This window comes from Microtus ochrogaster (assembly GCF_000317375.1).
Source record: "Microtus ochrogaster isolate Prairie Vole_2 chromosome 14 unlocalized genomic scaffold, MicOch1.0 chr14_random_1, whole genome shotgun sequence".
NCBI lineage: Eukaryota > Metazoa > Chordata > Mammalia > Rodentia > Cricetidae > Microtus > Microtus ochrogaster.
The window spans coordinates 8,373,120-8,376,123 of NW_004949096.1; positions in this window are offsets into that span (position 1 = coordinate 8,373,120).

Sequence of the window (3,004 nt, forward strand, 5' to 3'; positions counted from 1 at the left end):
GCAGCCTGAGGAGGTAAGTGGGGGTCACAGGTGAGGGCAGCCTGGGGAGGTAGGCAGGTCTTTGAACATGCTAAGAGTGTGCCTTTCCATAAGGAGGTGCATCCACTGACCTCCTAGGTGGGATCCCATGGTATCTACATCCTGTCACTCATGAAGTTGCATGACTCCCCCTTACCATGTAGGAGAGTGTGTCTGTGTGACTCTACTTGTCATCTTTCTTGTCGCTATGACAAAAATGCCTGCCATGAAGGACTCCGAAGGAGGAAAATCTACTTTGCTCATGGTTCAGGAGTCTCAGTCCATAGTGATGGAGAAGGGATGGAGGAGCAGTGCCTATTGTGGTGGACAGGAAGCAGTACAGACACAACAGGAAGGGACTGAAGCAAGAAATCGTCCCCAACAGCATGACCCTAGTGACATCCTTCTTCCTATCGCACCTTCCTCAAACCCACCACATCCCAACACTCCATTGGTTCAACCCTTCATGAGATCAGAATGCTCATGAGCTAATCAGCTCTGAAACGTCCCCACCCTGAGGTGTGCTTTCCTAATCCCCTAGATCTTCCAATCTGGTCAAGATGACAGGATTAACAACCTGGGAGACGGAAAACAGGTGAGCGAAGTAAAACCATGGTGCTTCTCAGAGTCGGCTGTGAAATACATCATGGCTTCCATTCCTCACTTCTCAGACTGTTCTTTAAGGGACATCACGTCACAAAACCTCTTGGAGACACTCATGTGGAGAGGAGCCGCTTCCTGACAACAGCTGAGAGAGTAACCCAAGGGAAAAACAATGGTTCTTCCAGGGTTAGGTTAATTTGCTGGTGCCCTACAGAGTTCAATAGAGATATGAACAAAAGAAAACCCAGAGGAGGCTGATGTGTGCACGCAGAAAATGTCAATAGACCCAGTTGCGATAGACCCAGTTGCGAGGCACCCACAGAGGTGATAGGATGTCGACTTGTAGAGCATCTTAACAGAAGCCCAGTGTGTTGTAGAGAATCAGTGAGACGAGGACAGGGCCTTTTAGCTTCCAGGACCCGCAAATTGGGAAGGCCAGTGGGAGATAAGGGTCAGTTAGTGAGATTTGCTGAGTCAATTCCTCTGGGGCTGTCTCTAGGGAGTAGATTCTCTCTCCTGGCAGGGAGGAGGGTGGTGTCTTTGTGGATTTACATCCTGCTTTAGGGAAGCAGGCGCAGGGGAAAGACTGTTTCATGCTTCTGCTTCTTCTCAGCCAGTCCTTTGCTGTCAACAACCTCCATGCCGGACTGGCAAGTTCTGTATCCTTCCGAGTCACTCAGGTCCTCAGAAACCACAGCCTTGGGCAGCCTTGACTGAACATGCAAGAAAGACTTTGAAAAAGAATTTTATGTGTAAACCATTGCCCCCCTCCTCGCATCCCTGACCCTCACAGCCCTTGAAAGAAAAGACTGTTATTTTAACATGCTCTGCTTTCCAGGGTGGTTTCACACAGCAATAGATAGCTACCATATAAAATCAACAAAGAATTAAACTGAACTGTGTGAATTTAAACAAGCCACTCAACCTCCCTCCCCTCCCCCTCTTTTTTCCTCAACCCCTCCCTCCCTCCTCCTCCTCCTCCTCCTCCTCCTCCTCCTCCTCTTCCTCTTCCTCCTCCTTCTTCTTCTTCTTCTTCTTTCTCTCTCTCTCTCTCTCTCTTTCTCTTTCTCTCTCTCTCTCTCTCTCACAGGGCTTCTCTGTGAAAACAGTCCTGGCTGTTCTGTAACTCACTCTGTAGATCAGACTAGCCTCTGGAATTAAAAGTGTGCGCCACTACCACCTGGCGCCACTCAACCTCTCTGACCATCAATTTTCTAAAACAATAGGAATGGGCCTAGGCAATAGAGCATGGACCCGGGGAGGAATTTAATGGGGGCTTTAGTGGGTCACAAATCCCTGAAGGAAGAATGCATTCTGGGTGATACAGACCCAGGATGGAAGTAGCTGGGAGCAAGGCTAAGAAAGCATGAAGCTGTCATTTTTGATCAGTTTGTTGTAGCCAACACCATGTACACACTAGCAGGTGGGATTCTCCCATTTACACTGACTTAGACACTAGACTGTCCCTATTTCACATAAGTGAATAAGAGGGCTAAAAGACTTCCAGTCCAGGACAGTTCTGCCCCATTATGCTTATGAAAGATTGTTTAGGTCCTGAAATGACTTCTACAAAAGGCGAGATCAAAATCCTTCACTTGTCATTTTCCTCCTCACGCTGCCCCCACTCGCCATCACCTAAAACCCACAAATGACTCCAGGCACCAACTGGGTGCACATCCTAAGTTTGTAATCCCACTACACCTAGGAGTTTGGAAGTAGAGACCAGAAATACCAATAGGATTTGGTAATGTGGCAGAGGCCAAACAGCAGCACGCACTTCCGGACAAAACCCTAGCCATGTAACCACCAAATGCTCCTCCGGTCTCACGGGAAGGCGGGATCTCCTTTCTTGTGTCTGGAAGCTCCCTGACTCCTTATTCTAGGACATGGCCTATGACAACACCTGTAGCCTTTGTCCTTTATTTATTTATTTATTCATTCATTTATTTATTTTTGGCACAAGCACAGCTAACTACTTCTTCATTTTTCAGTTCCTAAGCCTCAATTTTCAGAGATGCTAAATCAACTGTAAAAGTATGCTATGAAAACCAACTTGGCAAGCCAGGTCTCCAGGAAAGGAGCAGGGGTGGCTTTATTTTCCATTATCTCAGGGTAAAACAAACAGCTGTAGCCTCAGATGATGTGCTTGTAAGGTCACCAGGAGCACAGTCATTTAACGCACGGCCTTGGGCTGGCTCAAGTGCCGAGCATGACCTAATCAGGCCTCAAAGTCTCAAAGAAGAAATGAAGAAAGAAGAAAGAGCGGGGAGACTGGCCTGGATCTGAGGATTTCAAAGTTATCTCGGTGCAGGGAAGTTTGCCTTTTCTACCGAAGCCTCCTGGGGATCTTCCAAGGGCTGCTGATCCTGAACATCCTCTAAGG